Source organism: Choloepus didactylus, chromosome 14 (assembly GCF_015220235.1).
Source record: "Choloepus didactylus isolate mChoDid1 chromosome 14, mChoDid1.pri, whole genome shotgun sequence".
In the NCBI taxonomy this organism is placed as follows: domain Eukaryota; kingdom Metazoa; phylum Chordata; class Mammalia; order Pilosa; family Megalonychidae; genus Choloepus; species Choloepus didactylus.
This window is the reverse complement of record NC_051320.1, coordinates 3,134,267-3,148,494: the sequence shown is the minus strand read 5'-3', so window position 1 is coordinate 3,148,494 and position 14,228 is coordinate 3,134,267. Positions and strand designations below refer to the sequence as shown.

Genomic DNA, 14,228 nt, shown 5'->3' with positions numbered 1-14,228 from the left:
TGGACATCCATCTAGTTTTTAAATAACATTTCCTGAGTTACCAGACACTGCTCTGGTTTGCTAAATAAGCTCTATTCATGTTTATAGCACTTTGAAGTTACAATTTACTTACACCTTTGAGTAATTACAACACAAGAGGATAACTGGAAGTACAAATACAAAGCATTATGAGAGAAAAACGTATTAGGCCTAACAGAAAGCTTATACCACGAATGCCATGGCTCAATCCAGGAATTGTGTACATGTGTGCCTGAGTGTGAGCACAGAGAGGGGCAGTGGACAAGAGCCCAAAGTAGGCGGGCTGAGACCACACTGGAGAGGGCTACACCAAAGAGGCTACAGAGGGGGTCTTCCAAGGGCACTAGAGAGTCAATGGAAGCATTTTAAAGCAGGGAAGTCATATTCACAGATTTGCTCTGCAGCAGTGACCATGACAGATTGAAAATGAGGAAAGGTTAGAGACAGAAGACCAGACAATCTGACACAATGATCCAGACAAGAGGGGACAGGGGTCTAAACTAAGATAGCAGCAGAAGGGATAAATGAATGGATCGGACTTGAGAGAGTTCTGAGGTAGAGTCGCCACATCTGGGGACCAGAAGGATTTTAAAAACGTAAGAGAAAACTCAATCACAGATTGCTCAGTTATTGGACCAGCAAAAGAAAGGGCAGGGGCAGGTATGGTCTGAGGGGCACTCAGGTGTAGGTTCTCACTGGACACCTGGAAGCCTGGCACAGAAGAGCTGGCAGGACACGGCTCCAGGTTTGGAAATCCTGGGGAAGCTGAGGCCATGGAGGTAATGAGATCATCCAGGAAGGTCACATATGAAAAGAGGTGAAGAGGACCCAGGACAGAAGCCTGGAGAATACTATATTTCAGTTGTACACAAATAAGTCAGCAAAGAAAGTGAGAAAGAAAAAGCAAAAAGGTAAGAGACAAACCAGGAAAACAGTACTGTGAGGCCACGTCAAAAGATGATTTCAAGAAGGGTGATCAAACGTGAAGTGCTGCATGAAAAGACTGGATTCAGAGATCACCAAAGTACGTTTTCTGCATAATAGTGGAAATGAAACTACAGTAGACTGAGACAGAAGTGTGAATAAAAGTGGATGTGCCGTCTACCCTTTCAAAAGGCTATCAAAATACAAAAGCATACTTTCCCATTTTTCCAACTTTACAAGGCATTTTACTAATCCAAGAACTTGTTTATTCCATCTGCCAGCTGAAAACATTTCGTATCTTGTAATAGAAAAATAAATTTACCACCATATCTGTTTGGAAAGTTAAAAAGTGCAATATAATAAACAGCAACTGATTCTAAAATCACCTTATTTCATAAGATTCATGCTAATTTGAGCCAATAAGAGTAGGATCCAGCCTGTTGACTCACTCGCCCAGACAGCAATCTCTCCTGAAAGATGAGAAATCAAGTCTGAGCTTGTCCTCTGAAACAGGCTTCTCCAAGCAATGGGATCCCAAGTAGACAACCTATAACCCATTTGAAAATAAAAATGAGCTGAAGATGTTCTGAAAACTAGATTGGTGGAGGGATTATGATGGCAATTACAACATTTTGCAGCCTGGGCATGTGCCAGTCAATATGGAAACAGCCTGGAGCATAAAATGACAATTTGTTGAGCAAGACAAAGAAAATGCCGCCTTGCCAATATTGGTACTTCTGTGAAGGTCAAAAACAGAGTTTTCGGCATATAGATAATTTTCATCATCAATGAGATCCCAATTTAACCCTATGAATTAATTTTTATTTATCAAGCCGCATATGGAATTCAACAGGAAACACATTTTACCCAGTATATAATTCCCTTAGAATGGACTAACTTTGCAATCTTCTTTTTAGAACAATTAGAACAGAAAACAGAAAGATTCGTTTAAACCTCAGGTCTATGAAAAAATAATCTTAAAACAATGGAACTGGCATTTTTCTTTTCATGTAAAAAGAAATTGTTATAAGGGAACGGGGTGGGGATACAGAATGAGGAGTTAATGCTTAAATGGAACAGTTTCTTTAAATCCTCCAGAGTGTTCTTATGCCAGGTAAGTCCCCAAACCCACAGGCAACAGCCTTTTCAAGAACATCAACCAGATGCAGCCCCCTTCCCCATAAAGATGACCCCCTTTTCAATATGAACAAGTTATATTGGTCACTGCCTGGATATCGTGAAGCTTGAGAAAGTGATTAAATAAGAGGAAGGGGTAGCAACAGACAAGATAGGATTAACAAAGGATTACAAATATTCTGAATTTGTATATAAATATATTTTTAGATGCTAGGGTATTAGAATAGCTAGAAGGAAATAACAGAAATGGTGGAAGTGTAACTTGTAACATTCTTTGAAATTTGCTCTATAGCTACTCATTAAATTGTACTTTGAAGTTGTCACTTTCTGTGTATATGCTATATTTCAAAATAAGGAAATAACTGAAATTGTGGAACTGTAACCCATAACATTCTTTGAAATTTGCTCTGTAGCTACTTGTTAAATCATACTTTGAAAGTTATCACTGTTCTGAACATGTTATATTTCACAATAAAGAATGTAGAAAAAAATAAATTGAACAGAGTTTCTATTTGGGTTGATTGCAAAGTTTTGGTTATGGATGGTGGTGATGGTAGTACAACATTGTGAACATAATTAACAGCATTGAATTCTATATTTGAATGTGGTTAAAAGGGGAAATTTTAGGTTGTTATGTTACCAGAATAAAAAATTTTAAAAACCATAGGAGTGTACAACACAGTGAACCCTATTGTAAAAAATAATACAATTATAAAAATGTTCTTTTATGAAATGTAAAAAAGTACCACACTAATGCAAGGTGTTATATGGGTACTCTGAATTTTGTGCATTGTTTTTCTGTAAACCTACAACTTCTCCAATTAAAAAAAAAAAAAAAGAAAAAGAAACGGAGAAAGCATAAATTAAGTAAATCCAAAAGCAATATTTAAGTCGTCTTTAATTTACCAAACCTCACTTTATAGACTTTTAGGCAGAAAAATTCACAAGAAATAATTTCTAGGAATGAAGGTAAAAATGAATGTGATAGAAGCAGCTAAAGAGTGACCTGATACATTAGTACGAGTGTTGAGTTTGGTAATAAGTAGTTATCCCTTCCACATCATGGGGGTTCAGGGCATGGTACCCCCACGAATCTCAAAAATACATGTAAACATTTCTTCTTTCAGGTTTTCAGGAAACTCCCTAACTGCCTCTTGATCAGGACATGCTGCCTCTCCTGTTACTTTTACATTGCGTAGGCTAAAACATTTTTTAAAATTTTCAAACCAGCCTTTGCTGGCCTGAAAATCCGTAGGAGTAGACCCTATACCTTCATTTTCCTTTAGGAAATCCTAGAAGGACTTAGCCTTTTCTTGTATGATGCCAGAGTTTACTGGAATGCCTTTTTTATACCACTCCTGCACATTTCTAGCTTTTGTGTGTCATCTATTGGCCTTTGCCGGCCATCTGCAGCTTCCATAAAACTTCAAAAAAATTCCCATTTAATTTCTTATGCTGCCCCATGATATATCAAAACTGCAGTGGGGTAAGACACAATGTGTAGGGGATAATTCTATAGCCGTCCTCTATCTTTTAGGTCACATTATTATTTTTAAGAAAATTTAAATACAACTTGACATTATGAAAGTCAATCATGACCTCTTTACTAATCTGTTAATTTACATGGAAAATGGTCATTGTAAATAAGAGTCATTCAGGATATGAAATTACAGCTCTAACACTGTACAAACTGATAGGTGCCATGGCCTATTTCCTGACTTGAATAACTCAGCCAAGAGTATTCATTTGAATTCTTCTCTTCCATAACTTTTAAGAACAATATAAATACCATTGAAACATGGGTATGGATGCAAAAGATGAGGAAAAATTAAGGTATGAATATTGTAATTGGCCTTTTGCTTTTATTTGCTGGAGGGAAGCTGGAAATAAACCAGAGACACTTGACTCCAGAGGAAAGAAGAAGTAAGAAAAGGAACTGAAGCAAACTCTCCCCAGCCAATCAGAGCTGACCCCCAACTGAAGAGGTTACAGTCAATATCCCTTCAATTGAAAACAAAAAAAGTAGTAAAGTATAAGAGTCTAAAAAGGATTTGAACAAAAAATTTATGAGTTTTTAAACACCTGAACTACAAAACAATCCTTCTTCAATCCACTTCATTCTCATTTCTTAAATCTAAATAAATCTAAATTGTTTTTTAAACTTGTATCTCCCCAAAGTAAACTTTTAAAGGCATAGAATATTGCCAGGAATCAGCCAAATTAAATGAACAACACATATATCTCTTATTTGGCTTTTAAATACATAATACTAGGAGACTTAGATTAAATCATATGTATTTTTTAACAACTGTTTCAACTAAATAAAGGGATCTCTTAGTTTACCAAGCAACTAGCTTTAGTATAAATAACTGACCTATCATTTTCTACTCCAAATTTTTCTTTAATTATTAGGAAGCACTGCATCAAGGACATTAGTTAAATATTTTAGACATCTGTACACACATATCTAAACAGAACACTTTTAATTACGGACATTTTCAATTCTTCACTCTTCTTCCTGCCCACACCACTATTTCTGTAGAGAAAATGCTGACCGGGTCCTTCTTTCTTCCTCTCCTGACCACTGAGATGACTTTGGAAAACAAGACCATTCCAGGGGCTCCCTGGCTCGGAGGGTCCCCGGAAGCAGTGAGAAACAAGGTGTGTGGCCAGGGCAGCCAAGCGGGCAGGCGCACAGCAGCACCTGGTCTTCCCGGAGATTTGCCAGAGGGTCTAGCGGGTCTCGAGGGTCTAGAGGGGAGAGGGCCACAGGCCCTGGGTTTCTCACTAATTTCACCCCTCCTTTCCTGAGGATCACAGACATGCTCACACAGCTACAGGCAGAGGGCACGCAGAGCCTGGTGGCAACCTCTGGTCACAGCTGAAGATTTACAGAACCTTGCCTTCAGTTCTGCTCACAACTAATCAGGCTCAAGGACAGAGAACAATACTTTTCATTTTTTAAAATCAGCTCACTGGAAAAACCAGTCTAGTTACTGAATTTTTCACATTCTGACACAAAAGGTATAATTTTTAGTACTTTATAAGTAAAATTCAGGGTGGAGTTGTCTATCATTTCATATTTTCCTCCCCTCTTTTGCTTTAATTGTGAAAATAATGCATTGATTTGGACAAATTTCTTCCTTTATTAAAAAAAAAAGAAGCATTTGTAAAGAAATCTTATCCTAACCCCTTTTCCAAGAATAACTTCTGTTACAGTTATATTTAGTAACTAACACTTCCAAAGTATTATATAACATCAAAAAAGTCTAAAAGTAGTAGTCAAAATTGCCCAGAAGAGTTATTCTGAGTATTTTATTATAGTTAATCATCAGAATAAGGAATACTAAATGATTTCTTTCATTTTTTCTTGAAATAGTGTTAATAAAATATTCTTCAAAGAATAACTCATTAAAGTCATCGTGCTTTGCAATTCCTAGATAATAATACGTTAATCCCTTTAGATTTCTTTCTTTCTTCTGATTTTCCAGAACATACTACTATAAGAAAAACTTTAGAGACATTATTAAAACATCCTAAAGTGTAAAACACTGTTTTGTTTCCTTCTAAAGAAAAAAGCATTACTATTCTAAATAAGAAGGCAAGAAAAATTCAATTAGAATGTTACCATAAGGTCAGACAGCTTTGCCAGAAGCTAGTAAGTATTCTTTACATGAATGAGTGAATGAAACAAAGTAAATAAAACTACTCAAAAAATTATAGCACTGGATTGCTCTCTGCTGGGAAGGCCTACTCATGCTCTGCAGGGCCAGTGTGAGAACGGGGCAGCAGTGGAGTTGTCTGAGCAAGGTCTAACTCATAGAGGAGGCAAGCAATACTTTTAGTATAAGCATCAACTTAAACTCTACTAGTCTTTATTAGTTGCATCATCACTGAAAAATTTTCAAATCTAGCATTTCAGAAGTCCAAAGAGGGGGAAAAAAAAAAAAAAAAAAAAAAGCAGCAGGAGATTTTTTTTTTTTTTCCTCCAGAATTTAGAGTCTGTTCTCTGGAGGAAAAAAAAAAGAACAAAAAACTCCACAAAACAACAAAAAGTTTGAAGGGGGCAATGTGTAATAAAATGAGGGACTGGAAAAACAATGCAGCAATGAATGTCAGTTTGCAAAAGTCACAGTGAGAAGAACAAGGAAATAATTATTCTCAATACAAAAAGATTTCAGGAAATTAAAATTTTAAAACAGACAGAAGGAAAAACAAGAGCTCTCAAAACCTTATTTATTTACTTGCAAACAGGTTTTCTAATAGTGCATGACTATCTGATCATCACTAACAGTTGGAAATCTTTGTGTGAATTTAGTTTTTAGGGAGAATCAATACCTCATCTATATAGTTCTGGGTGAGAGAAGGCATATAGGAGCTGGCTGGGAGTGTAAGTGAACAGCAAGATTTCTCAGGTGGCAGCACCAAGATGCTGCAAAGTATTGGGGGAAAAGGCATTAACAGAAGTTATAAGTATTTTGTGGTCTATACAAAGTTACAGCTGACCATGATATCTTCCCAGTAGCAAAAGGAAAACACACACACACTAAACTAAAACTACTATTGTTAATACCAATACAAATAGCTAAGTTCATTCTTTGATTCTAATACTACTGCCCTAAATTCAATGATGTGTTTATTGCTTTCGAAACACATGAACACATAGAAAACATACATTACTACATTCACAGGCATATCATAAAGGGATTTGAAGTGAGATGTCACACACAAAACATACTCAGCAGCCACTGTTAACAATCTTCAACAGCTATTGGCAAATTGAGGAAAAAGAAAATTCAGGGAAAATTCTGCTTTGAATTACAGTAAAAGCTACTGTACTTCATTTTGTTGGTTTCATTTTTGCTCCAATAATCATTTTTATTAAGTTTAGAGGAAATTTTTAGGAACAAAAATCTCATGAATAAAAATCATTTATCTAAATCTCATCTATTTCTTTGGTTTACTTCAGCTGCCTCCTTTTTTCCCTTCACTCTCTTCCTGAACAATACAAGTTCATTGTTTTTTGCTTATTGGTTTTTGAAATAATTTCAAATGTATAAGACAGTTGCCAAAATAATACAAAATCCATTCAGAGAACCCCACATACCACGCCCCCCTCCACCCAGATACCCAGATCCACAAACTTACAACATTTTGCAACATTATTCTACCCAATTCTATGCATGTATGTATGTATGCATGAATCTATTTATTTTCTAAATCTTTGAAAATAGGTTGTATACATCGTGCACTTTCAACACAATATTTCCATGTACATTTCCTAAGAACAAGGGTATGCATTTACATAACAACCTTAAGTACAGTTATCAAGTTCAAGAAATTCAACATTGATATAAAGCTTATAGACTATATCCCAAATTTTTCACATATCTAAATAATGTCCTTTGGGTCCTTTGCTCCTCTATTATTAAATCCAGTTCAGGATCATGCACTGAGTTTATTACCTTAGAATCTTTAATCACTCTTTTTGCAGGTGTGAGGAGTTGTGGGAACATATATACAACAAGCTTTCTCATCTCAACCACTCCCAAGCGTAGCATACAGTGGAATTAATGACATTCGTAATGATGCTCTACCCTCACCACCAACCATACCTGAACTTTCCCATCACCCTGCACATATGCCCGATATCCCCTATGCATTGACTCCCTATTCTCCTTAGCCCACTGCCTGGTAAACACTACTCTACTTTCCATCTCTATGAATTTGCATATTCTAGCTATTTCATTTAAGTGGAATCATAGAAGAGCCATCCCTTTGTGTCTGACATATCATTCAGCACGATGTTCTTGAGGTTCATCTCTGCAGTGGCATATATGAGAACTTGATTAATTTTTAGGGAAGACATATGCCATTTTGTTTACGTATTCATCTGCTGATGGACATTTCAGTTGCTTCCACACGTTGCTGTGAACACTGGTGTACATATATCTATTGCAGTCTCTGTTCTGTTTTTTTTTTTTTTTTTGAGACATGAGCTTTTATTATAGGCCTTACCTACAGGGTGGGGAAGTTGAGCCATATTGCCCTGAAATCAGGAGCTTCTCTGAATGGATTTAGGAGCTGCTCTGAATGGTGGTGTGTTCAGAACACAACATGGAAATAGTCCGCACTTTGGGGGGCTGAATAAGCTGGTTATAAGGGTTGAACCTTTCAGTGGGTATGAGAGCATAAGGCAGGGAGCGGGGTCCTGCAACATAGGGAGGGGTTGATTGTTGATTGTAATCAACAGGGAGGAGGGGAGGATTATAGAGATAACAGTATCTCAGGGAGTCTCAGGGAGGAGGTAGTTTCAGGTATAGATTACAGTTAGCACCTGATATTACAAGTAGACTAGGTCAAACCTCAGCTGTCCTAGGTCAAGCAAACTGCTGTGTAAAGTCTTCATGACACTTGGGGGCCAGGGGCTCCCACAGTCCACCCCCATGCAGTGATGTGCATTGACCACAGGACAGACATTGCATCCATAATCCAGAACAATACAGTGAACAGCAGAGTACAAGTAAACCAGTGCATATGGACAGTAATCCTATTAACAAGTGGCACCATGGCGAATTTAAAGAATTAAACCATTTGGACAAAGGATTATCAGATAAATGTTCAATATTTTGTATATGATCTGGCATGTGATCAAGAGCTTGTGTTACATTTTGTGAGTTATCAGGTACATATACACAACACTGAATATTAATTAAAGCACGGGTACACCTGGGGCTAAGATAGCTAAATAAAACTACCAGGCAGTGTGCTTTATTCTATATCTAGTTTTTTTTTTTTTTTTTTTTTTTTTTCACCATTTTCTAACTTTGTCCACAGAAATAAATTTCCCTTTCCACAAACTTTCTACAACTTTCTATAATCATCCAGGTTTTTGTCCTACATTTTCTCTTTTCCAATCGAAAACAACCAGTCATTTAGGACAAAACTACTTTCCTTTTTCTTTTCATATAAAACATTCTTTATACCTCTTATACTTAAATTACCAAAATAATTTTGGAAACCATTTTCAAGCAGACATTCTACAGCATACAATTACCACTAAAATTAAAATTTGTTAGAATAATGCTAATTACAACACTTTAATGTATTATTGAAACAGTAATATACAATTTTTTAACAAGAATTAATAGCACATGTATGAACAATATATAAGCTAAGTTTTCATTAGTGGATAGAAGAGTTCCAGGTGAGGCTTTTTTTTAAAATGCCCTACTTTATCCCCCTGCAGGGAGCCCTTCGGGATCAGATCTACAGTTAGTTTGGGGTTGCAAAGTTACACATACAGTTTCCTGGGGGATGGTGGCCCGAGACGGGGAATACAAATAACCTTTGCTATAGTACCCCATACAACCAGGTTGGCTGCATGGGCCAGAACCAGAGCCAACTGACCTTATTTTCCCCAATTTCTAGTGTTTGTGGCACAGGCAAGAGCAGATTATTATCGCTGCCTCGCTGCGGCTTGAGGGCAGCTGGCCTCCCTTATATTAATTCGGAAGGCCCGCATGGGCCCCATGGTTGGCATTTCCACAGGAGCAGAAACCTCCGCTTTGGGTCTGGAGTTAATGCTGGTACAGTCGTCGAGTCCATTGTTGTAAGGAGTTTCTATCATCCTTTAAGTGTTACTTTAAAAGGCCATTCATTCTTTCAATTAACCCAGTTGCTGTGGGATTACAGGGCAAGTGAAACGTCCAAAGGACATTATGTTCTGTAGCCCAGGCCTGGGTTACCTGCCCGGTGAAGGCGGTCCCCCATCACTGTCCATGTGGGTGGGGACCCCAGTGGAGTCCGTGTTTTAAATGGTTTTGAGTGTTATCCTAGAGGTGGGATTGCCGGGTCATATGTAGTCTTATGTTTAACTTTCTGAGAAAAAAAGAAACTGTTTTACACAACTTCTGCACCATTTTACAGACCCCGAAACAGTGCTCAAAGGGTCCTAATTCCCTGCATCCTCTCCAGCATTCACTACTTCCCGGTTTTTTAATAACAGCCCTTCAAGTGAGTGCGAGGCGGTATCTCACTGTGTTTTTGACTTGCATTTCCTTAATGGCTAATGTTGTTGAACATCATTTCATTCACTTATTGGATATTTGCACACCTTCTTTGAAGATGTGTCTATTCAGGTCCTTTAAGTGTCTATTCAAGTCTTTTTTAATTGGGTTTTTGTCCTTTTGTTGTTGAGTCATAGTTCTTTATATATTCTGGATATTAAACGCTTATCAGATACATGGTTTCCCAATATTTTTTCCCATACTTTTGATGTCTTTTTGCTATTTTCATAATGTCCTTAGATGAAAAAAAACTTTTTTTTTAACAAAGTCCAATTTATTTCTTCATCATTGCTCATGTTTTTGATGTCAAATTTAAGAATCCATTGCCTAACACAGTCCTAAAGATATTACTCTATGTTTTTTTTCTGAGATTTTTATAGTTTTGGCTCTTACATTTAGGGCTTTAATCTTTTTATTTAGGATGTGAGGTAGTGATCCACTTTGATTTTTTTACAGACATTCAGTTTTCCAAACACAATTTGCTGAAAAGACTATTCTTTCCTCATTGAGTGGACTTGGCTCTTTTGTCAAAAGTGAGTTGGTCAACCTCTTTCTAGCTAAGCCAACTCAGCAGGTGAACTCACTGCCTTCTCCCCATGTGGGTGTAATTCTCCCTGGCAACGCAGGATACGACTCCCAGGGATGAGCCTGGACCCAACATTGTGGGATTGAGAAAATCTTCTTGACTAAAAGGGGGAAGCAAAGTGAAACAAAATAAAGTTTCAGTGGCTGAGAGATTTCAAATGGAGTGAGAGGTCACACTGGAGGGCATTCTAATGCACTATATAGAGATCCCTTTTTAGGTTTTAGTATTTTGGAATAGCTAGAAAGAAATACCTGAAACTGTCAAACTGCAACCCAGTAGTCTTGATTCTTGAAGACAATTGTATAACTATGTAGCTTACATGGTGTGATGCTGTGATTGTGGAAACCTTGTGGCTCCCACTCCCTTTATCCAGTAAGGATGGGTGAGTAGAAAAATGGAGACAAAAACTAAATGAAAAATAGGGTCGGATGGGGGGGGTGGAATGTTTGGGTATTCTTTTTTACTTTTATTTTTTATTCTTATTTTTATCTTTTTGATGTAAGGAAAATGTTGAAAAATTGATTGGGGTGATGAATGCACAATTATATGATGGTACTGTGAACAGTTGGATTGTACACCATGGATGATTGTGTGGTATGTGAATATATCTCAATAAAACTGAATTAAAAAAAAAACCTAATAGCAAAAAAAAAAGTCAGTTGGCCAAGTGATTGCATACATTGGTGGTTTGTGTAGTGTGTGAATATATCTCAATAAAATTGCATTTAAAAAAATAAACTGGCCATAGATGAATGGGTTTATTTTACACTCACAATTCTATTCCATTGGTCTCTATGTCTGTCCTTGTGCCAGTGATACACTGATTTGATTACTGTAACTTTATAATAAGTTTTGAAATTAGAAGGAGTAGTCTTCCAACTCTGTCCTTTTTCAAGATTGTTATGGCTTTTCAAGTTCCCTTCCATATGAATTTGATGATTATCTTTCCCATTGCTGCAAAGAAGCCTTCGGGAATTTGAATTGGGATTACACTGAAACTGTAAATAACTATAAGTAGTGTTGACTCATTAACAATACTAAGTCTTCAATCCATTAGAACAGAATCTTTTCATTTACTTAGGTGGTCTTTATTTCAGTAATGATTTGTAGTTTTCTGTGCATGGTCATTTATGACCCTGGTTAAATTTATTCCTAGATATTTGATTGATATAGATTCTACTGTAACCAGAAATGTCTTGATTTCGTTTTTAGATTATTCATTGTTGGTGTGTAGAAACATCACTGATTTTTTATCTTCTACCTCACCTCTTTGCTGAATTCAATTAATAGATCTAGTAGCTTTCCTGTAGATTCTTTTAGATTTTCTACATATAAGATCCTGTCATCTATGAATAGGGATTGTTTTACTTCTTACTTTCCTATTTGGATGCTTTTTATTACTATTTTTGGCCTAATTGCTCTGGCTATCACTTTCAGTATAATGTAGAATAGCTATGATGATGGCTTGTTCTCGACCTTAGAGAGAAGACTTTCACAATTGTGTATATTTTTGTTTGTTTTTCTTTCATCATACTTTGTGTATTCATCACCACAATCAATTTTAGAACATTTTCATTACTCCTCCTCCCAAAAAATAAAAAGTAAAAAAAAAAAAAAAAGAGCACACAATGGTTCCAGAAGATGATGGATTAGGAGAGACAGGGCAAAAAAAGTTTCCATGAAAAATACTAAATAAAAGACAGAAAGTGACTCAGAGCACTAGATCCGCAAGACCGTGCACTTGGTGAAACTGGGACTCTGCGTTCTGAAACAAGTGAGTGAGCCTGTGGAGAACCAGCAGCCACGCCACAGTTGGGGGAAACCGGGGATTGGTGTTTGGAGTCGGATTAGTTTTAAAAACCGGAAAGTGGCTGTGGATCTGGCAGCAAGAGGTCCACAGTAAAGCACAGTGGGAGCTGCTTCCCCACAACCTGTGGGTACGCCTCAATATTTGGCACAGACAATAGCCTTTTACATACCCGCAGCTAATTGTCTTGGAGCTAGGAAGGCGGAAGTCAGCAAACAAGGGGAAAATAATCATGCCCCATATAGCCATCTTCCCGGCAGTCTGGGAACGCTCCTGCCCGCTTCCTGGCGCCACAGCCCAGAGCTGTGCCTTACAACCCAGCATGGCGGGAAGTGTTTCCAGCAACACGCACACAAGTCCCAATAGCTGGCGTGGACAATAGCCTTTTACACACCCGCAGCTAATTGTCTTGGAGCTAGGAAGGTGGAGGTCAGTGAAAAAGGGGAAAATAACCATGCCCCATAGAGCCATCTTCCTGGCGGGCTGGGAATGCTCCAGCCTGGTGCCTGGTGCTGCAGTCCAGAGCCGTACCACACAACCCAGCGTGGCAGGAAGTGTTTCCAGGAACACACACACATGCCACATTAGCTGGTGTGGATGACAGACTTTTGCACACCTTCAGCTAATTGTCCCAGAGCTAGGAAGGTAGAGGTGTGCAGAAAAGGGGGAAATTAACACGCCCCATACAGCCATTGTTTCAGAAGGCTGGGAAAGCCGCTACACAGCACGTGGGCCAGAACTTCCCTTGGGGGGCTCCACTCACCCGTGACATAACACAGTCTTCCCTCAGCAGAGGCCCTGGGGGGAGGCGGGGCACAGCTTCAAGGAGGGACCCACTGCGAAGTCCCAGGGACCATACATTAATACCAAGGACTTGTGGGTCAGCAGTAGAGACAAACTGTGGGAGACTTAACTGAAGGTTTAGACACCTGCAACAACTTTAAATCTCCAGGAACACCTGGGAGATTTGATTATTAAGGCTGCCCACCCTTCCTAACCACTCAGATACACCCCCTGCATTCAGGGCAGGCAGCACCAACTACACAAGGAAACTTGGTGCACCAATTGGACCCCTAAAAGATTTAGATCCCCACTCACCCACAAAGACAAAGTTGGGGAGAACTGGCCGGAGGGGAATAGGTGGCTCGTGGATGCCATATGCTGGTTAGTCAGAGAAAGTGTACTCCACAAAGCCGCAGATCTGACAAATTAGAGATAATTTTTCTAATAAGCCTACATATCCTAGAAGAACCCTATCAAATTAAGCAAATGCCAAGAGGCCAAAAACAACAGAAAATTTTAAAGCATATGAAGAAACCAGACAATATGGATAACCCAAACCCAAACATCCAAATCAAAAGATCAGAGGAGACACAGTACTTGGAGTAATTAATCAAAAACTGAAGACAAACAACGAGAGCATGGCACAGGCTATCAAGGACATGAAGAAGACCCTAGAAGGGGAAAAAGAAGAAATTGCAAGAGTAAATAAAAAAAGACGATCTTATGGAAATAAAACAAACTGTCGGCCAAATTAAAAACATTCTGAATACTCACAGTACTAGATTAGAGGAAGCTGAACAGTGAATCAGCAACCTCAAAGAAGACAGAATGGAAAGGGAAAGAACAAAAGAAAAAATGGGGAAAAAACCGAAAAAATCGAAATGGACCTTGGGGATATTAGGGA

The 14,228-nt window shown here is 38.1% G+C and overlaps 1 protein-coding gene across 2 annotated transcripts in view; it reads right to left on the bottom strand.

The window, feature by feature from the left end:
* Nucleotides 1–14,228, bottom strand: part of SPIDR (scaffold protein involved in DNA repair) — a 624,221-nt gene that overhangs the window by 327,324 nt on the left and 282,669 nt on the right. The window lies entirely within an intron of this gene.